This window comes from Argiope bruennichi, chromosome 8, assembly GCF_947563725.1.
Source record: "Argiope bruennichi chromosome 8, qqArgBrue1.1, whole genome shotgun sequence".
Taxonomy (NCBI): domain Eukaryota; kingdom Metazoa; phylum Arthropoda; class Arachnida; order Araneae; family Araneidae; genus Argiope; species Argiope bruennichi.
The window spans coordinates 102,324,045-102,347,551 of NC_079158.1; positions in this window are offsets into that span (position 1 = coordinate 102,324,045).

Below are 23,507 nucleotides of genomic sequence, written 5' to 3' on the forward strand. Positions count from 1 at the left end.
GCACATTATTTAATTGGTCAGGCTGGATCGTAAGAAATATGAGGATGGAAATATATGTAAAATATATTATTTAAATTATGCTTCAATAACAATTTGTTTAATAGAAGATTAATGTTTCGGACAAAATATTTTCCATGAGTTATTTTAATTAAGTAATATAAATTTTAGTAAAGTAAACATTTGGAAAGAGAAACGACAGGAGATTCTTTAGTTGGTCAATGAGGATCGTAAAAATTTACAAAGATGGATTTGCTAAAATTATGCTATGAAGAAAATTAAATTATTCTTCAAAAAATTATCTATTTATCAGAGGATCAATGTTACTCATCAAAATACTTATCATGATGTGATTTTATTAAGTAGTCAGACTAACGCAAACGAATTAATATAATAATAAAATAAACATACGTAAATGCCATACTTTGTTTTTGGATTATTAATTAAGTATGCAGATTTGTTAGGTATAGATTGACGATTTTTGGTATTAAAGCAGTATGCTTCAACTGTTCAAAAGAATATGTCAGGAAATATAAATGAGTAATAAATTAGCACACACATGAAATGTAACGTAAATGACAAATTCTTTTATATTATTCAATAAAAAGAGATAAATTATGTTTAACTACAGTTTTTTTCATTTTATAATAAATAAAACAGAAAAAGTGACAACTGAATGTTTAAGGGAAAATCAAAATACTTTCTAGGGATTCTTTTTTCGTTCTTACTACAAAAGAAGAAGAAGAAGAAGAAAAAAAAAAAAAACAGTAAAAATGGTTCATTTGCGAATAAATTAAAAGATATATGGAAGAATAAAATAATGCGTCAATAATAATTTATATATGATAGGATTAGAATTATTTACATAGAATACATAGGACATTTTTTTTTGCACTGTCGCACAATAACAGCGAATTTATATACACTGTTTGCATGATAATGCTAAACAGAAAATCGGAACTAATATTCCTTCTATCAAATATTCTTTAACATTTTAATCAGCACAGAAATATTCAAAAGCAGAAATTCATCAGCAATGTCTTTTGGTATAAATGCTTTTAATAAAACTCCGTATAAAATGCATTTAAAATTATAATAGTAAAAAAAAAAAAATGATACAGATTTAAACAAAAATTCTGAGATAATCTTTTGAACAAATATTAATATTAATAATATTAATTTATAAAAAAACTTTTTTAGATTAATGTTAAGTGAATATTCAAAACATTCAAGTAATACTGATAAAGTATGCACATATCTCGGTTTTACTATTTATTTAGAATATTTATAAAAATAATAAATACTAATTTTAAATATTAAAATTCTGAAATCCGAAGGTCTTGTTAATGTCAGAAGTTTGATTTTCGGTAACTTTTTTCATTTTATTTTAGAATCTCGCCCTAAAAATTTCTCAGTTCCTAGTTTTGTATTATTTCATATAATTCTTCATATGCCATCGCAAATAGAAGTATTTCAAAATTTTTGTTAAGTTGATATATCCCTTTATCTCCTAAAATAGTCTGTGGGTGATTCTAAATAATATAGTTTTTTTTTTTTTTTAAATATATCCAGCAAATCCATGTGGAATGATTCTACATTTTAAAAATAATACAGAAATGAAATAAATTTGAATTTGTCACCTGCTCCATTTTGTATCCGAATGTCTAATGTTTCTTAAACAATGTTTCTAAAACATTTTTTAATATATTTTGATACATGTACTACCGATTATGAAAAAATAATGAAATTTTTAATTCAAAGTAAGTTTGGGCAAAGTGATATATGACTTGGTATATTGATATTCTTCATTAATAAAGAATATATTTAAAATATTAATGAATTCTTATTTTAAATTCCAGACTTAATATATTTTTTTTGATTCCAGACAAAACAAAATATTCTTAATATGTAAACTAAAATATTCGCAGCAACATTTAGAGTTCTATAGCAAAATGATAATATTATGAGAAAACATACCAGTCTTTTAAAAGTTGTAGATATTCTTAAAAAAAAACATTTTTTTTTACATTGAACTAAAACTTATAAAAAGTAAACATTTTTGTCATACTTCACTTTGCTTTTTTCAGTATTCGAGGTTTTTTTTTTTTTTTTTTGCGTTCATTTCTAGAAACTTTATTAAGCGCAAAATGCAATTAGTATGGAATCTAGTGATGGAATAACTTATCATTCTAAATTCAGCCCCCCCTTTTTGTTTCATTCTGTCTGTCTCTCTCTGTCTCCTTTTATTATTTTTTTTCCTTGCAATTTTTCCGCTTGAATCCATCAACGTTTCTAGAAATCAACTTTTTGTTTGTTTGTTTATTTCTCGACTTCGAGAGTTGACTTGTTTCTAGATGTTGGATCTGATTTCCTTTCCTTCTTCAACAGAAACCAGATCTAGGTTTTATGAGAGTACTTCAAATCCAAATCCAATTGCGAATCTCTCCCTTCTTTTGCCTCCAAACGATGATAAACTGTCGAAGATATTTGCGGTGAGTGCTGCGTCGGGAAGAATCTACTTTTATCTCAGTTCTGACACTGAACACATCTTTAGGCCTACGAAAGACTTATCACACTAATTTTAGAAAATGCAGACTTTTTTTTAATCTTTAAATTTATTTTAATCTAATTAAGGGTTGGGGTAATCTAATATTTAATTTAGCCACTTTAATATTCAAATTTTCCACTATTATTTACGCATTTTTATTTGATTTACGTCACGTTTGTTAGGTGGAATTTTGTAATCCAATTTTATTCGTTTTTTTTTTTTTAAATTTGGTGGAGTTCTAGAATTTTTTACAATTATATATTATCGATAACAATACGCTATTTTAATATGTTAATTATCATTCAATCCATTAGTGTAATGAGATTTTGATTCTGCACCAATGGTGCCATCTAGTAGGGAATTTGAAAATAGTTGATTTTTCAACATTCCATAATATTCATAAAAATAAATTAAAAATTAAAAAATCAGAAAGAAATTAATAAAAAAGAATTCCACATTTTAAAACATTAATAAAAAAGTTTTTAAAATCTGTATTATTAAATTTTTAAGAAATGACTTTATGACAATTTTATTTTTATACATTTAAATTTCAAGAACTCGATTTCTCGTTTCAGTATGCTTTTTATTTAACATGATTAATATTTTAATTACATCTATGATCTTTAGATTTGTAAATGTGTAAGGTTATACATCAACAAAATAGAAAATCCAATGAATTCTGAAGATAAGGTATTTTCTGAAAATATCTCCTTGCTGCAGCTCAGGAATTTATTTCTACTTTTCGTGGGTAGTGCAATCTTCAGAATGAAGTGACTTCAACTCTAAAAAAGTCGGCTCAATATTTTTAAAATAATTTTCAGCCTGATGCTTGAACCGTATTATTAGTATTATAGAAATGCAATAAACGCATCTAAATTAATTAAAAGAGATATAAAAAAGAATCTGAAGCAAATTTCTGCAGAATTTAATCTAAATAAGAGACTTCAGAGAAGATTATTAAACAAGTAAAAAACACAAAAATATAAATAATATGTTTAATCATTTAAAGGGATTGGATAAAAATGGTAAAGGTTTAAAAAGATAAAAATAATTTGTTATTTAGAATAAAATATCAGTATCAAAATATAAAAGAGGTATGATCAAATTAAATAAAGATAGAATGAATGAAAATTGAATATATCTAATTATCTGAAAAAAATTTCTAAACCCTTCTTATTAATAATCGCAATAATAATCAGCTAATTAAAAGGAGTAATGGTAGCTGACTTAACAGATTCTTCGATTTTGGCTGTCTGAAATTCATTGCTATAGCATCAAACCTAAAATTAGATTCAAATTTCAAAGTCTTTAATTTTTCTCGAGAAGATTAAAATATTTGTAAGTGCGATAGTACTTTTTTGGAATGGGAAGCTAGTGAGTAAATATTTTAGTTTGTCCAACTTCAAAGAACGTCAACAACTCTCGTACTTGATCCGCTTACATTTTATTATTATGATTATAAATATAGGTGTTATAGTTGCTATATATAAATTAGAATACGCGTCTTTTCCAAAAAAAATGATTTATGGGAGCCTCTTAAAATATTAACTTCATGGAAATTGATAATTCTCTCTGCAAAATTTTATCGAAACGCTTCGATTTATAGATATTAGTGAAATCTTTGATGCACCAATATATTGCGGATCTGTTTTAGAATTTACTTTATAATTAGCCGGCAAATTCAATGTGTCATCCATGAAATATTTCACCTGAAATTGACACATAAACGAAGCTTTCCGTATTTTGCGTTGTTAAAATACACTAAAAGTTTACTTTATAATGGCTACGCAAGAATTAGAAGTATGATTAGTATTAGAAGTTTTGAATAATTTTAATGTCATTATAGTGGTATAACATACTCTCGAATACAATCTTCATTCTAGTTATATATAATGGAAGCTTTCCATCTTTTAAGTCCTCTAAACGAAGCATTTTATTATTTGAATGGTTACGAATGAATTGGAAGTACAGTGAAGTGATACATGAATGAGACATATATAAACGGTGCTTTATTGTCTTCAATTAATTCTTCAATTTTTGAATAATTTTGATATTATGATAGCTGCACAACATAATTTTGAGTGTGTTCTTCATTCTCAGATGATTCTAATTATCTTAACTCTGAAAACAACGCACTACCGATGCTTTCTGTCTATTGAGTTCTATAAATGTAATTTTGTAGCTTTACAATGTTTACGCATGAATCAGAAGCATGATTAAATGATGTAAAAATGAGAAACATGTAAAATGTGCTTTATTGTATTTATTGCTTTGTATTCCTCCATTTCTTAAAAATAATTTTGATGTCATGATAGTCGTATACTGTCGAGTGTCAATAGTTTCCAATTCCCTATAACACTGAAAACAACACATATTCGAAATTTAACATCGTTGCATTGTCTAAATGAAGTATTTTATTATTATAAAGGTTACGAATGAATTGGAAGTACTTATGAATGAGTGGAACATAAATGATATATATGTATAAAATTGATATATATAATAAGATATATATAATAAGATATATATAATAAATTATTTATTGTCTTCCATTAATTTTTCCATTTTTGAATACTTTTGATGTCATTGACTCATAACCGAAGTTTTTTATCTTTTGAATTGTCTAAGCGAAATATTTTATCATTACAATGGTTACGAATGAATTAGAAGTACAATGGAGTGACGTATGAATGAGAAAAATACAAGCGATGCATTATTGTCTTTAATGAATTCCTTCATTTTTGAATAGTTTCAATGTCATGATTAAGGTATCAGACATTCTTGAATGTTATGTAATAATAGAGGAATGATGCTGTAAACGGTGTTTTATTCTACACAGTGCATGAACTTCATTGAATAGTGAATCCAAAATAATCATTTGAATCTTGCCCAAGACTCTACATCATCGGTCTTTGTGGCAGAGAGGCGATGCAAAGGGTTCGGGCGATCGTTTTCTTTTCCGGATTCCCATTTCCTCCTCTCCCGAATTTGTTTTCCTTGGGAGAGCAGCAGCTGACAACTTCCATCGATTGTCGCAAGATGGATGGCCGGGTCAGAACCGTCCTTCATCATCTTTCACATCCGCCGCGTGTCGACACTGGGGCGCTCCACTCCTAATGCAATCACGGAAACATTTAAACGACGACCTCCTTCTGTCAGGAATCCATTTCTTTTAAGGAAATTTCGAGGAAATTAAGACTGTAAAACTTAGTTTGGAGAGATTAGATTATTGAATGACCTCTGGTGGAGATCCGAATGAGGATCAGTGGATGGAAGGAGACAATCTCTGTATCGCTGCAGACAGAATGCAATGTTTAAAAAAAATGGAAGACGGATCGCAAATATGAAGTGCCATTTACATCTAGCAGAAATGTTATGGCTAGAAATGCTGATATTTTTAATGCCAAATTTTGCATTGGTATGCTTATTAACACAATACAAAATATTTTCTTTGTAATCTAAAAAAAAATCACCAATATTTGAAAATAATTTTTTTAATGTAAAAATCTAAATAGAAGATAATTTAATGTACAAATATGTTCTAATTCAAAAAGGCAACAAATATATAAGCTTCAAACCCCGCCTAAGTTAATGACAAACTGGAAAAGAAAGGCCTCATCGAAGCAACTATTTGGTAGGAAAGCGCCAAAAAAAATCATTAGGTCACCAAAGACTAAAACCGAAAGTGGAGAGAGAAAATAAAGGAAAAAAATAGAAAATATTAAATGCAAATTTACATTAATGAGAAAACAAAATGGGGTCCATAATTAGTGAAGAATAAACATCGTTCAATTCGTTAGTCAGTAGTTTGTCAACTAGAATAGTGTTCTAGGCATGAGTGAAAAATATGGCAGACTTCATAATTAATACACACCATAGAACCACTATGGGGATACTTGGTAGCATGTATTAGGCTTAAAACAGATATAATATGCACTTGTTTTTATTCAAGTAATATAGGCAGGTCATTACTAATGTCGCAACTTTGCTTGCTTATCAAAATAAATGATTTGGCATTTAAGAATTTAACCGATGAACACATCGATTAAAGTATTGAGCATATCATTGTGCAAACATTGTATAGCATTGTATTTAGAGGCAAAGGAGAGTTATAGGTTAAAAATGGTTATTAAAAAAGGAACAAAGGATTAAAAAATACAGTAAAGTTTTTTTAAATAGAAATATAATGTATTATAATATACACTATTTAAAAAGGCATTTGTAAAGCAATAAATTAAATCTAAATGTTGGTTTATAGAACATAGACAAAGATTACAATGACAGTATATAAATTTTACAAAGATTGGATTGTAATTAGAATTAAGTAGCAGATTCTGTGCTATTCCTTCTTAAACTAAGCATATAAATATTACGAAGATCTTAACATAAATTTAATAAATCTTGGATCCACTCTTCCGGTTCTTCAAGAAAGTTTCCATTAAAAGATGCCTCGATTAAATCTGTGTTGTTACTTCAACGTTTCAACTTTTAACGTTGTGTTCAATAACGTAATGTAACAATGTGTGTAACAACGTTTGTGTTGTTACTTCAACTTCCTACGTTTACAAAGTGATCAAGTAATTCATCTTGAACACTTTGTAAACGTAGGAATCTGTCTGCTTCTTTCTGAAGTCCTTTTTTCATTGTTGTTTTTAAGTTCTGTTTACAAAGGTCAGGATGACAAATATCGAACACGATTCCATAATTTTTCTCCTTATAGATATTTATATTTATTGCCTATTGATACCTGTTTTGAGAGATTTTAAATATGAACATCAAAATAAAAACTTGAATAAAATATAGCCAAAATAAAGTTTTAAATACAACCTATTATCATGTAAATAGCAAAAATCTGAAAATATAATTTAAATGTGAAAATAAAAATATGAGGCTGGCTTATAAAAATTTATAATTTCAATTTTTTTTAAAAAAAATTGATAGTAATATGGTAGCAGCTACAACAGAAAAAAATAACATCACAACAGGTTGACCAGTTAACTCTTCAGGTATCCATTACCTGTCGACTCAAAGGTAATTATTTGTTTTGTTTCTACAAGATTGCAGCCCTTTATAAAGAATAAGCGTATCTGTCACATATCTGAATCTATATTCCATATTTGTGATTCTTTGGCATTCAACTAAAAGTGATCAAGTCAAATGAAAAACGAGTTGTTGCATTTTGTTGTTTTAAAAGGCCAACCGTAAGAAAAATTAAGCGGATCAATATATAATTTGTGTATTATAGCACATAAATATTAATATAAAAAGGATCTTCATATTCTAAACATATATTCACATGCAAAGCTTTTTCTTTTATAGTATTGCCATTTTAAAATAACAGGAAAACATTAAATCATTTTTTATGGATTGGAACACATTTAATTGTACATCAGCGTTGCACGAATGAAATGTTTATGCAAATCATTTGGTTTTCAGAAGTCGATTGAATAACCCATACTGCAGAGATAAAATAACCACTTTCAAGTTTTATTTTCAATGAAAAAAAAAATATGATGCTTTGGCCTTATTTTATTCAACTACGGAATTTTTCAGTTTATTAAATGTTTCATTCTTTAAAGGATAATTTTATTGGAATTTTCACAAACATAAATATGATTATAGAGACGAAAGATAATAAATTTATTCCTCTCAATTGAATTATGTTGTTATTATGACTTATGGCACTTTTCAAGAACGCTAACAGTTATCTGTCAGCGATTTTAGCCAAGTGAGCGTCTCTTGTTTTTTCAGTAGCGTCAACTAGGAGCAAGAGTGCGACTTAGCTACTTCATGTGTCACATTCGCTTGCACAAACCCTTTTTACACAGGGGCACATTCACAAGCCTCACAGATAAAACACGGAAAAAAGAGCTACCATGTCCGAAATGGGACTGGAACCCAGGATGCCCAGATCACTTGGAAGACGCGCTGCCCGTGTGCCAGGACGCCGGCTAATTGAATCATATTACCATTTATGTTCAATACTTCCAACTAATCATTAATCATGAATGCATATTTAAAACCAAAAACTAATGAATTCAGATATAGATAACAGAAGGAAATATTAATTGAATTAGGCTAACGTTCTATTTTGGAGTTACATGAGTATTTTTTGGGAATAGAAAGTATAATTAAACTATGATTAGAAGGCGGAGACATCATCTTACGCGGTACTCCTTACTCAAAAATTTCCACAATACACTAATTTGGGATAACTTGAAATAAGTTGTTTGACTCAACGAACATCACATTCGTTCACACAATGGAGCATGTGTCAGAATTGGTATTAAACCTAAGACTTCGGATCGAAAGTTTTATCACTTGACTGGAGCGTCCGGAAAAGGAAAATTATTGCAAATTAAATCAGTTCAGATGGAAAATTTCGAAGTGAAATTTAGTATCTTTTGTTCATTTTGCCTTTTCTAAACATGTCAGTATATTTATTGTTTGTGTTAAGAGTTTAAAATTATTTAAAATATTGCAAGGTATGCTGGAAATATCTTATTCTGTGATAATTTATATACACATGATTAAAGACTATCTGAATGAAGAATGTTGATTTCGTTTACAAAAATAAATGCTTTCATTAGTAAATAATAACAATAATAATTTATTTATATTTATTTTTACTATACAATTCATTTATTTCTATAATAAGTACTTCCGTTTTAAAATAGCGCTTCTTTTAACAATGAACTGAAAGAATTTTAAAATTTTATTTTTTAATTATAATAGCTTTTGAAAAATCAATTTTTCATTAATTGAAGGAAATAAACTCTTTGTGAAATCATTTATTTAATTACAGCACCAATATATATATATATATATATATATATATATATATATATGTATCCTACATTTATTTTAATTAAAAAAGATTTTTTAATTGTTTTCGTAATTAAAAAAGTTTAAAATGTATTTAATTATATTCCAAAGAAAGGAGTTTTACGTTTAAAATGCTATAGTTTGATTAGATTTGTATGGATTGTATGGATTTGTATGGATCATTATTGATTGTGCTTCATCAAATATATAGTGTAGGTTGTCTGGAAAAGTTTGCTTCTTAATTACATTTGTTTAAAATTTCTAATTATTTATTTTATTTTCCAGGAGGGATTCTGATAAAATAGAAAAATGTCTTGATTTTAATTTCTATGCCCTCTTATTCAATTATGAGTTATCTGGATAAAGGAATAATCAATGAAAAGCGTAGAAACTACAAAGAGTGTTCAAATGAAAACTTACGAAACGTCATGACAACGTAACCGTTAATATATTTGCCTATGCCGCTATGATAGAGCGTAGCAAGACATCTAGGGATGCGATTGGAATTTCAGGCGTAGATCGGAAACATGGGCGATCGCCCGCATGCGCAGGAGAGCAGAGGCTATTATAAAGAGCGTCGTCCAATTGACGTGGAAGTGCATGTGAAGACAATATGTCGTTCACAATAACTCCGATTTGTACTGTGAGACACTTAGAAAACTACGCAGGTCCATCAAGAACAAAAGACAGGGACTACACTCGGTGAGTGTGGTTCTGCTCCATGATAACGCGAATCCATGCTTCTCCAGGGTCACAAAGAGGGACTCGCAAATTTCAAGTGGGAGCAGCTCTACCATCCGCCCTACATCCCGGACATGTCACCCTGCGATTTTCATGGGTTTTGTCTCCTGAAAAAAACTGAAAGGGAAGCGCTTCAACTCGGAAGACGAACTCAAGGACGCTGTGCAGGACTGGGTCTCGTCACGGGCCACGAAAATTCTGGAAACAAGGATTCCTTCGGCTCGTTAATCAATGGGATCGTTGTGCTCATGCCTATGGTGTATACTTTGAATAAAGTCTTCATTTATACCCACAGTGTCGTTTCGAACCTTTTCATTTGAACACCCCTTGTATAATTTTTCAACATGAAACATGCAGAAAAAAGGTGTGTGTGTGTGTGTGTGTGTGTGTGTGTATGTGTGTGACAGATGTTCATCACTTTCATGTTGACTGATTTCATTTTAAATTTGACACAAATCAACAATTTTGGAGTAAAGTCTACACACCAAATTTTATTCTCCAACTTGTTACATTTTGAAGCTATCATGTTCATACTCACACCGACGGAGAGATAGATGTACAGATATAACACAGAAAATGTAGTTTTTGAGCTCAAAGATATCTGAAAATAGTAGATACATCAAAATGTAGAGATTATTATTATTTTTGAAATGAATTTAATTCTGTTTGGTTTTTCAATTTCAAAGGAATAATAACAAAAACCTTTATGCCTGTATAAGGCTTTATATCAGAGTACATTGGTCAAAATACGCATATTTTTAATGTTCGGAAATGGAAATTTAAAAAATAAATATTTGGAAATATACGAAAACTGCTGTTTTACTATACAAAGAAAGGAATTAATTTCTTTAAGAATTTCAGTTTTAGTTATAGCATAACACTATCCTTATTACTGGATTTTGCTCGGGATAAAATCAAATTAATTCCTATATCGTCATTATTAAATTTATTAGAAAGTATTAAATTTATAACAATTGGATTTATACAACCACGGTTTATTACACCCCGTTACATCCTACATGACCAAGAAAGCAAATCTTTATTTCATTGTCTCAAGTTCACTTAAATAATTATTTTGATTTAAAATTTCCCTCACATTAATAACTATTCATTAATTAAAATTAGTATTATTCCCCTCATACTATTAAATAATTTATAAATTATGAATTCTTCTATGGTCTAGATAAACTGATAGTAAATTGCAGAGTGGCATAGGCAAAATTTAGGTTTCTTGTTGTTCACATCTTTGGATTACAAGTGTCAGATTGATAAGAACTCATATTATCATAAGATATTTATATTCTGAATACGAAATACAAGCAAATAAAGCATAAACTTTGTAGTAGAATACTTTCCTCCATTTGGATTTGGAAATTAAATATCATAAATTCGTTTTGAGAAAAACATGCAAGCGCCTTTTATCTCTAAACCTACTTCATTAATAAGTAACTACAAAAATTAAAATGCATTAAAGAAAATGAATCTTCAATTATTATAAAATAACTGTGTTTCTAATTAAAAATGTACCGGAAACAAAGATAAATTTAGTTTTAGAATTTTAATAAAAGTAGAAAATATTTTCTTCCCATTCTGAAAGGAAGAATAAAGTGCCACAAAATCGTTTTTGTGCTGACATTATTTATTTACAAATAGACAACATTAACAATGAATTATAATATATTAAAGAAAATGAAATTGCAATAATTATTAGATAACCATGTTCTTAATACGAAATGTTAAATGAATCAAAAATAAATTTCGTAGTAAAATTCTTATGAAAGAAAAAATTATGTTCCTTTTCATTTAGATCGGAAGATAAGATTCCTCCCCCCCCTTCTAGATTTTTTTGTACTTAAAATGCTTTTTATTTCCAAACATGCTGTATTAATAATTAATTATAGCTCATTAAAGAAAATTAAATAACAATTATTAAAAGATAACCACATTCTTAATCCAAAATATAAATAGAAACAAATAAACTTTATAGAATTCTTATTAAAGAAAAAAAAAACTGCTTCTTTCCTTTCAAAAGGAGGGGGGGGGGGGTGAATAGCACAAATCTGTTTTTGTGTTTGCAATTATTATTTATTCCCATGCATACAATGTTAATAAAATTAAAATCATTAAAGAAAATTAAATCCAAATTATTATGAGACAACTCTTAATTCGTAAAAGAAACCAAAGACAAACGTAGTTGCAAATTTCTTATGAAAAAAAGGGGGGAAAATCTATTCTTCCTATTTAGACGAGAAGAAAGATTTTTCATAAATTTGTTTTAGTCTCCCGAGTGTAATTTTCTTCCAAACATACTATATCAATAACTAATCATAATGTGTTAAAGTAATTTAAATCCCAATTATTACAAGATAACCCAGTTCTAAATCCGAAATATAAAAGAAATCAAAGATATTAATTTTAGATTTCTGAAGAAAGAAAAGAAAAAAAAGAAAAGAAAATATCTTTTACCTATTGAGACGAGAAGAAAGGATTTTCTCAAATTTCTTTTAGTACTTCTTAGTACTTACAAGTGCAATTAATAACTAATAATAATATGTTAAAGAAATTTAAATCCTAATTATTATAAGATAATCAAGTTCTGAATCAGAAATGTTAAAAAAAAAAAATCAAAGATACGCTTTATAGCAAAAGTCTTATGAATGAAGAAAATCAATTCATCCTGTTCAGACAAGAGAGAGAGAAAGATATTCCCAAATTTGTTCTTATGCCGCCAAATGGTAATTATTACCAAACATACTATATTAATAACTAGCAATAATGCATTAAAGAAAATTAAATCCAAATTTTTATAAGTCAATCATGTTCTTAATCCGAAATATAAAAGGAATTAACCGTAAACTTATTAGAATAATTCGTATGAAAGAAAGTATATTTCACCCATTTAAATGGGGGGGGGGGTGAGACTTTCCCAAATTTGTTTTTATGCTCGTAAATGTTATTTATTACCACATATACAACATTAATAACTAGAAATAATGCTTTAAAGAAAATAAAATAAGATCCCAATTATTATAAGAAAATCATGCTGATAATCCGAAATATAAAAGGAATCAAAAATACACTTGGTAGTAAAATTCCCATGAAAGAAGAAAATCTATACCTCCCATTCAGAAGAAAGGGGGAAAAAGAAGAAGATATTTCCAAATTTGTTTGTATGCTCAAAAGTGTTAGTTAGTGCCAAACATACTACATTAATAACTAGCAACAATGCATTAAAGAAAATTAGATTCCAATTATTATAATTTTCTTAATCTGAAATATAAAAAGAATTAACTAGAATAATTCTTAAGAAATAAGAAAGTTTATTTCTTCCATTCAGATGAAAGAGGAGTAAAAAAAATCTTTTTCCAAACTTGTTTTTATACTCACAAATGTTATTTATTTCCAAAAGTATCACAATAATAATTAGCAATAAACTTTAAAGAAAATTTGATCCCAATTATTATAAGATAATTGGGATATTGTTCTTAATTTGAAATATAAAGGGAATCAACGATAAACATCGAAGTATAATCTTTATTAAAAAAGAAAAGACAAAAAAGAGAGAGAGAGAAAAAGTTTTCATAAATTTATTTTTATATACAAGTGTTATTTATTTCCAAACATACTACATTAAAACTACAAATAATACATTAAAGAAAATTAGATCCCAATTATTATAAGATAATGTTGCTCTTAATCTGAAACGTGAAAGGAATTAAAAATATACTTACAGTAAAATTTTTATGAAAGAAGAAAATCTATTCCTAATATTCAAACGAGAGAGAAAAAAAATCCCAATTTTTTATGCTTAACAGTGTTATTTATATCCAAAAATACTATATTAATAATAACAATAATGCATTAAGGAAAATTAGATCCCAATTATTACAAGATAGCCATATTCTTAATCCAAAATATAAAAGGAATCAACGATAAACTTCGTAGTAGAGTTTTTATGAAAGAAGAAATCGTTTCTTCCCATTCAAAAGGAAAGGAAAAAAAGTACCACAAATTCGTTTTTGCGAAACACACACAAGTGCTTTTTATTTCCAAACATTTTCCTCTTTTATCTGCTCTCGGAAACCGTTCCGGGAGAAATTTCTTTTTGTTCATCCACCGAGAGCATGTTCTTCTCAAAATAACACGTTCAAAAATCTTTCCTCTGAGCGAAAGCGGGTAAAGGGGAGGGGGGAGGACTAGCAGCAGTAATTTTTGGGCGGGGGTAGAGAAGAGGAAGAAACGGCAGACGAAAGTTTGGAGAGGGTTCTCCTTGACAAACGATGTTTGGCCATTCCCGGATTCCCGAGGGTTTGGAGGGACCGTGAAATGCATCTCCTGCAACAAGATGATGCATCGCTTATAAAAGATGAGGCCATTACTCAATATTCTTGGGCACAAATCAATTTAAACACTTCCCGTAGAGTGCTATCTTAGCGACGCATTGTAAACAAAGACGGGGGACGTTCGCAAATTTTGCAGCTGAGGGCGGGTGATCTGAAAATTTATTTAATAATTCTACGGATAGCCATTTGAAATGAAAAGGCTTCTTATTTATTTAATTTAGTGATTTTCTATTTAATTTTTAAGGTGCTTTTATATTAACATCATTTCAAATAATATTACTATATGCTTACAAATAAGCTCATTCTAAAGTCTACTTTACGTATGTACTGAAAAATTAATATTTACAATTAATCACTTAATTGTTACAATAAATTACTTAATTTTTACAAGTACCATAATTTACTTAATTGTAACAAATAAACAAACAAAAATTGTTACTAAATTCTAACAAACAAAATTAAAAATCATAATTTTTTTCATTTACTAAGAGAATGTCACAGAGTTAAAATGCATTGTCTTCAAAAGTCGATTTCGTAATTGATAAAATTACTTTTAAAATACGAATGAAAATATAAAATAATCAGATTGCCTTATGTCTAGAAAATAAACAATTCACCACATTCAGAAACTGATACTATTTTGTGATTAGCAATCAGGTATGATTGTAATTTCGAATGGATCTAATATTCTTACTACATCATCTTATTTTAATATTATGAATGCGAAATGATAGATAATAAGCATTAATGTTGTGACCATATTAATACCGCTCTATCATTAAGAGAAAATCTTAAAAACAAAATAAAAATAGGCAAACCAAATATAAACATTATTAAGCTATTACGGAACAGAAGCTCAAATGTCCTTTTAATTATTTTTTGTTAGAAAATATGACATTAATGCATTTTTAAAAACTCATTCAGGTTAAACTCCAGTATTTAAATACCAGTGATTTTATTTCTAGTTTTGATTAAGCAATAATAAATTGAAGAATAACTGTATAAGAGATTTATGCTTCAAAATTTTATGTAATGGAAATAAGAAACCTACTTTAGCTCTGGTTAGATAATAAGAAAAACTAGAAGAATTATTAGAATTATTTTCTTATTTTTGCATTTATGATTTAATAATAAATGATATAAAACAATTTTGAAAATCAGCATTATCATTTATATTTCATGAACTTATTAATGCGATAGTAGAATTTTTTTACTGAAAAAAGGAAGTTTTAATTGTAGTTAAGTTGTTCATTCATTTTAGAGGATGTTTGAATATAATAACTAGAAAGGAGCATACAAAGAACCATAAAATAACGTGGGGTTGTTTAGAACTCTTTTACAGAAAAATCTGCTCAGCTGAATGTACATATTTAAATATTATACAAATTATTTCGACCCTGGGACCTCGTTTTATAGAAAAGAAAAAAAAAGCCCAACTTTCGTCATCAACTACAATATGGCCTTATATATAAAGATGGGCAAACAAATTAGCTGAAATAATTGTAGTCATGACCAACTAACACAACAATAATTAGCAAATTTAATTAACGCTGTAATAATTAGCACATGGTACATATAAAATCCTTATGCATTTCAGTAGATATCCTATAATTAACAAAAGTTTTTGTAAGTATAAATCCTTTTTTATTCTTTATTTTTTAACATATTCAGATTTATAGCGATTAGTTTCTGAATCAAAGATATAAGTCCTTATATTTAATAATTTCATATTTTAAAGATAATGAATTAATTTTTAATGTTTTAATACATATAAAAATGAAATCAATCAAATCAGTCTATAAATTTCTTTCTTTCTACATCATTTAAGTAATATTTATTTTATCTCATAAAGTATTAAAATTTATAGCGATTAGTTCCTGAATCAAAGGCTTAAGTCCTTATATTTAATAATTTCATATTTTAAAGATAATGAATTATTTTTAATTTTTCACACATAAAAATATGAAATGAATCAAATCAACTTTTCAATCAATAAGTTTCTTTCTTTTTACATTATCTAAATAATATTTATTTTATCTCATATATATATTAATCTCATCTATGAGTACTACATGTTTACCGATAAGAAAAAAGTTTTGAAAGGACTCATTGTTTAACATACAATAAGATGGAATTGAATTGTTCTTAAAAATCGATGTTCAATTCTTAAAAATCGATGCATTAGTAAAATCCTTTAAAAGACCAATTCAAAAGATGACATATACAAATTAGTGGCTTAAATCATAAATCAAGAGAGGAATAATTAACACCGACAGTGACATTAACAAATTATTTTCTAACTTCTGTACAACTATTAAGTTGTCATCTCTATCATAAATTTCAACTACAACTCGTGTTCATCCTTTTATCAGTGCGCTAAATGTGCGTTCCAACATTTTGACCAAACGATGAACATAATATAAATAATTTTTCATGTAATGTCATGTCAGGCTACTTTTGTTCGAAAGAAAAATAGCTGCCCGATATTTCAAAGTCTTCATACATCCAGCGTTTCCACATATAGCATTCACCACACGACATTCCAAGATCTTGATTGTTTTAACAGATTACGTCCGGTGTAATTAATGCTCTGTTATTAACCTTATCTCTTTTATTCAACTTAAACTGAATACAAATTTGTAGAAAAAGGAATCTCAAAGTCTAAGAAGAACTAAAAACTGCTAGATTCCTGGATGTGTTTAATTTTCAGAGCATGTCTGGATGAGATTACAAATATTTTAATTTCATTTTGGTTGGATAGCTCTTGTAGGTTTCATATTTTACTCTAATATCATCGGAAAAGTTATAAAAGATACAAAAATAATCGTGTAGAAAATTTTAATTTGCAAATTTAGGTAAAAATATAATTTTTTTAAATGAATTTTATGCACCTGCAGATATTTTCAGCTTTATTTAAAACAAAACAATTTTAATTTCTTATTTTTAAAAAGGATGTGCCATTTTAATCTTAAATTCAAGTCGGCCGAAAGTTGGTGGGAAGGTATAGGATTTCAGAATTGATTAACAAACCTTGTGAAAAAATTTGTAAGTTGCATTTAAATCGAATTTAAAAAGAAAATTTTTATTAGCTGATTTAATTGTTTTCTTTTTTCTTTCTTTTCTTTTCTTTTTTTTTTTTTTACCTCACAAGAATCCATAATTATTTCATATTAGGCTTAAGTATCCACATGCTATTTAAATATACTGAATAAAACATTTTCGTAAAGCATTTTTAAATCTCAATTGATTTTGATGCAATGCAGAAAAATATTGTCCACTTAATAAAAAAGCAATAGAAATATTTTTTAAAAAAACTACACGTTTACACAATTTTTATTATTAAAATTTCAAGAATCCCATTATATTATAATGCAGAACCAATTTAAAGGATAAATATTTCAAACTTTTTTACCTTCATTATTCTTTTTTCGAACAGAAAATTATTATAGACTTAACAAGCTATATTGATATCAAATAATATAAATAAATAATAAAACAATTATTGAAAATTAAACTCATTCATTTGGAACAATTATATACAAGTAAATTTTAAGTATATGCAACCATAAGCCTCATCATTTTATTAACTTTTTGTAAAATTGACTTATTTCAGGTTTGTACTAATAGATTTTGTAAATGATTTTTTAATATATTTTTAATGCTCTAGATTTGTACATCTGTAATATCTACAGATTTTGTATGGTTGTGTGTTCTCAGTTCAATACAATATTTTAATATTTTCAGAAAATAAGTATAAAATAATCAATGGCAAAAATCACTCGGTAATGAATTTGAGAAAGACTGATTTTAAGATCCTGTAGTATTTATTATTTCATTATACATATCGCAAACACAAAGATATATAAAATGATAAAAATTAAAAATAAATATGTTTTTATTTTTTATATCAAAAGGCAAAAAAAAAAAAAAATTAAATCAGACATTTGAGAGTCACAATTATGTCATAAAAATAAGAGCTCTGAAAATAATTCGATATGGAAACTAAACCATAATGAATATAATTAAGAATAAGATTCTTATAACAATTTAAATTCTACTTTTATACGCGAGTTTCTATTAGTGCTTCATACTTTAATTATTTTATTTTGATGTCTAAATTTAGGAGTAAAATAAAATAAAATATTTTCGATGCATAAATGAGAAAGCTTGTAAAAAAGTAATTTTTAATTTGTTAATCTTTTATAATTTCTCATGAATATCTGTAGATTGCATAGCTTCTATTTTTCAAAATTCGTTGCTCTTTTCATTTAGATCTTATTAGGAAGATATCATACAAAGAAAAGTTATAGTAACTTTGTTTTTCTTGTATTTTGTTTAATTATTTTCTTTTTTATTAAATTATTTCATTGACAATGATTTGTGTAATTATTTTTGACAGACGATATAAAAGTCACTCTTATAAATAAACAATATTTAACCGTAATACAAATTATTAATATTTTCACAACTTGCACATTAAAAAAATATCTTTTATTAATAATTCTTGATAAACAATATTTTTTTGTTTGCATCACAACTCTTATAAATGTACGGTTTATCACATTTATTTATGTAAAATTTATATATATATATATATATATATATATATATATATATATATATATATATATATATATATATATATATATATATATTAAATGAGAAAAATATACCATTGCTTTTAGTACGTTCAGACATTTTTTCATATATGATCTCTTTTATTAAGGTTTCAATAATTAATTTTTAGATCTTTAAACTTTTTTTGATTTTTGATGCTTAAAATTTATTATTAAACTATTACATGCCACAATATTGCTTGAATTTGTAATATTCAAATTGTTGTTGCTGGTTTTTACATTTGAAGTAATTATAAGACTACCAGTGATTTATAAATTCACTTATAGTTAGATTGATTTCTATATAATTTGTTTCTTATTATAATAATTTCTTTTAAAATTTAACTTGATGAACTTATATTGAACAATTTTTTTTTAATTATTATGTCCAAATTAATTTCACTATTTCATTAAAGCATTCAGTCATGTTCTTTTGCCAGTGTTAAAATTATGATTTAAAACTGTTCTTTCATCGAGCATAAAATAATAAATGGAATTCTAATTCTAAATCGGATTCTCCATTCCTCTTTTATTTTGTAATATGCATGTTTTTCAATCTACTCGCACAGTAACTTTTAGCAGATGGATTCCATTAAATTCGTATTTTGCATTTAATCAAAAAACAACTATAAATTTTGCATTCACCTTGTTAATTGATACGACACAAACTAGTATTTCATATTAAGAATTTAACAACCCTGAAAGCCAATATTACGGGGGGGGGGGGAGAGAAATACTAAAAACGACTAAGTTATAAATAAAAATAAGTCAAGAAAACTTAAAAAATTTTATAATTCGATCTTGAAAACTGAAATTAGAAAATGAAAACAAGAAAAGAAATTGGCAAATTATAAATTTAAAAAATTGAAATCAGAAAATAAAAATTAAAAATAGAAATTATAAACGAAACTTGCCAATTAGATTTTCAAAATCGAAAATTGAAATTAGAAAATAAAAATGAAAAATAGAAATCAGAAACAAAAGTGGAGAATTATCGAAATTATTGAAAATTGGCAAATTACAAATTGAAAATTGAAATCAGAAAATAAAAATTAGAAATAGAAATTATAAACAAAATTAACCAATTAGATTTTCAAAATCAAAAATTGAAATTAGAAAATAAAAATTAGAAATAGAAATCAGAAACAAAAGTGGAAAATTAACAATTCAAAATTGGAAATTGAAATTAGAAAATAAAAATTAGGAATTTAAATTAGAAAATAAAAATTAGAAATTTAAAATAGAAGCGTAACTGAAAAATTAGAAATTCAGAAATTGAAAATTGAGATTCGAAATTAAATTAAAAAAGGAAGTATGTCCCAAAATGTAATTTTGTAAAACCATCTTTTACAATATATTCATTGAGGACGAAGAAAAACCAAGTAAAACTTTATATACTATCAGCTTACGTGATGGAATATTAATTGATGCAAATAACGAGTACTTCATGAGGAACGAAACGAAGAGGAAGAACTAAGAAAAAGGACATGATCGATACTTGCTCCGAATGAGTTGTAAAAGAGGACAGTCAATAAAATATTAAACTCCCACACCCAGCTTCACTCTTGGAAGAGTAATTTCTTCGTTGTCATGTTCAGAACTGCAAAGAAATTATCAAATTACAGCTGAATCCATCTCTTGGCCGCGACGTCTTTGCAGTAGCAGGAGCGAAAGGTGCAGCTCTCACCGCAGTAACCAGCACCTACTTGATTAAGATGAATAATGCCGAGTAATTGCTATTCTCTGCGGGGTGTCTACAGTTTAATATTCCGTACTCGTGCTCGCAGTTCTGAAGAAGGCACATGAGCCGAAACTTAACGGATCTGTCTTGATTTGCATTGCATTGTATGGGAGAGATTGCACTTTCGATAGACTGATGAATAATTATGAACGTTTGGTTGACAGAGCATATTCGGAGTTATAATTGAATCAGTTTGCTGTACCATGTTTATTATTTGTTTATTATTCACGCATGGTTGGTGCTGGCAATGAAGTAAAGTAAATTCGCACATTTTGGAGAGGCGTTCTACATTTTGTAATGATATCATCGAGAGTATAATGGATTAATGGAGTTTATATTAATAGAGATATGGCTATAAACATATTAGCCAATGATGAAAAATAATTAAAAAGTAATAAAATGAATGGCGATGTGTAGTAAAATCTAGAGTATCGACTCATATGTAATCTAAAGAATGTGAATTTGTATTTTTATTTTTTAAATAACTGGACTGGATTTTATCGGACTGTTCGAAATGACTGCATCCTATTGAAAAAAAGATTAAAGGACATTAAAAATTCTAGTCTGAATGAAAATGTACCATGCTTGATTCGCCTATCTTAACCATTTACACTTGGATGTCTCCTTCCAGGCTTCATTCAAGACAGCGAATCATTTTAAAAATTTATTTTTTTATTTCAATTTTGATTTTAAATTTACCTTCAGAGTAGTAAGAAGATGTAGATCCATTTTTCGGGGAAATTCAACTTAAAGCAATTATATTTTTTAATTCCTTCTATTAGCTCACACTCTCACTATATATATCTATATATATCTTGTTCAAATTTTCAATCGTTAATAAACTACTTTTTATTCATCCACTCAAGTTCAAATACATTTTTTTAAACTTGTAGTGGATGACACTTGATGTTAATACAGTTTTTTTCAAATATTAATTCCTTAATTATTAAATTTAATTAATTTTTAATATTTTAAATAGAGTTTTAGCAGTTTGTAAGGAAATTTGAAATCAGCAAGCAGTAGCTCAGACGGTAAAATGCAAGGATTTCAGCATTTTTCACTTGAAGGTTCACTTGATGTTCAATTCTTGCGAAAGTAGGAATTGACTTAATTTTTTTAATATTACTTGTTTGTTTATTATTAGGTGAATAATTGCGCATCCAATTATTTGTCTGTGTTCAAGCAGTTAATATTATTTTTAAATTTTCACTCTTAATTATACCACTCCGAAAACATGCATGAAAAAATATATTATTTGCAGTATAATGTATAAACCTAGTAGATAAAAAAGAAAGTATTTCAAAATATGATTAAAAATAATTTTAAATTTCATTGAAATTAGAGGAAAAGATATTGAAAGAAAGAAATAAAACTGGCATCACAGGAAAGCTTATTCTTAATTTTTGAAGCAGTATAAAAATGGATTCTTGAATAACTTTTTCCGAAATTACTAATAAGAAATACAAAAATTTTAATTGTATTTTTAATAAAAATTCTGAAAAATGCTGTCTTAATGAGTACTTAATTTCCCAGAAGTAATTGCGTGTTAATTTGAGAGTTCCAGGTATATTATTATATTATATATCGTCAATTACTATTATATTTATAAGCATTATTCTGTTAAAAAAATCTATACTTTATTGAGCTTCGATTATTGCTATATTTATAAACAATATTCTGTTAAAAAATTTATGCTCTTTAAAACCTCGATTATTATTATAAACATCATCTTGTTAAAAAAAACAATTAAACTATTAAAGCATTTTTAAAACAAAAAACATTTTTAAACATTATTCTGCTAAAAATATTGATGTTCCCTGCTATAAGTTTGATTACTGTTATATTTATTTTAGTGTCAAATGATAGTTTTTATTTCTCATTGAGCATTCAGAAAAAAAAAAATCAAGAATCAGCTATCAAGAAGAGTGAGCTAAATACATTACAGTTTTCATTACAACGGGATAATAAAATTCATAAATTAAAATTAATCATTTAAATTTTATTGATATTCATAGGAAATTTACAAGTTACAAGTATTTAAGTCATATATTAATTAATTAATTTTAGATTCATAATTGATTTATGATGATCACACATTTGTTTTCGATAAGTGATATTGGATTTAACAATGGTGGGTTTGTCACAGATACTTGGGATACTAAATACTTACCTCGACATTTAGAAAAAAGAAAAAAATCTATTGTACAGTGATAAGTGCAAAACCGCAGTATGTGATCGATGGCGATTAAACCAACTTGTACTATTGTTTTCAAAACAATTTTTACTCTATGGATTCATATTTAAAAAAATCCACCTCTTTATCTTAACAGTATTGTGTTCTTATCGAAGGTAGAACTGTAAAAAAAGTACGAGCAAACTAAAAGCATTTATTTGTAGATGAAATTTTTAGTACAGCTTAATATATATATTTAATATTAATTAATTGTCGTGAAATTGGCTAAGCAGCTTTCAAGGCTAAGTTATTAGCGATGAAGACTCAAGTGAAATTTATCTAAAAGCAAGAATGTCAGTTCCTTTTCCAATATTTTTTTCAGAAATAAAATTGGAAACTTTTTTTCTAAACCCATAAAGAATTATAATATCAAGGTTTTTTCGGATTTCTATATTTCTCATGAACAGAAATCGTTTAAACGTTTGTCTGAAAATCACATTTTGTATGTTTTCTGTAGTAGTAA